Source organism: Octopus bimaculoides, chromosome 20 (assembly GCF_001194135.2).
Source record: "Octopus bimaculoides isolate UCB-OBI-ISO-001 chromosome 20, ASM119413v2, whole genome shotgun sequence".
Classification (NCBI taxonomy): Eukaryota; Metazoa; Mollusca; class Cephalopoda; order Octopoda; family Octopodidae; genus Octopus; species Octopus bimaculoides.
The window spans coordinates 23,645,539-23,646,438 of NC_069000.1; positions in this window are offsets into that span (position 1 = coordinate 23,645,539).

A 900-nucleotide genomic window follows, 5' to 3' on the forward strand; every position below is an offset into this window, starting at 1 on the left:
CTCCGCGGAAATGATGTACGGTGCCCCCCTTACAGTGCCAAGAGAGTTCCTTTCGAATACGAAGTCAGACCCGGATGTCAAAAGGTACCTCGCTCAACTGAGTAACAGCGTGGGCTAGTTGCACCCTGTTTCCATGTCGACACACGGTACACCCAGATCTTCCGTACCAAATGACCTCCACATGGCTAACTATGTGTTCGTTCGACGTGACACACGACGAAAACCCCTCCAGTCACCCTACGATGGTCCATATCAAGTCATTCATCCAGGAGATAAAACTCCTAATTGGCAGACGATAGATTGAAACCGGCCCATCTTGGTATTGACAACCCCGTTCAGGTAGCCCAGCCACCAAACAGGGGCCGCCCTAGGCAAATCACACCAACCCTTGACAAGGAACAGTCACCAAAGAACCGAGTAGTACACGCATGGGCAGGACAATTAAAACTTAAGCTCTGATGTACGTAAAGTAATAAACCTTTGATGAATGTATTCTCGTCTCCACTAGTTTGTTTGCGTATAGCTTAAGAAAACTATACCATGACTAGTTGGTGGTCTATTCACTAACTGATGGTTGCTCTCACTAACTGCTTTTTCCTAACCAAATTCTAGTATTTATAACTATCCAAAATCAACTAGAAGGATAGACATATTGTTGAGAACAATAGATTTCATTGGAAGTCTGTTATCTCTATTCTAGCTTATGGTGACCTAGAAGAGGTTAGAAGAGTCAAGTGGCAGAGACATTATTCCGGCTTAGCGAAGGCATCTGGTAAATGTAACTGCTGTCATAGAAAAACTATTGTTTTACCGTGCGAAAAGTACTGTTGAACTGTTAAGTGAAATTTGGTGATTGAGGATCGATTCTACGCCATGCCAGCATGAAGCCACTGCATATAT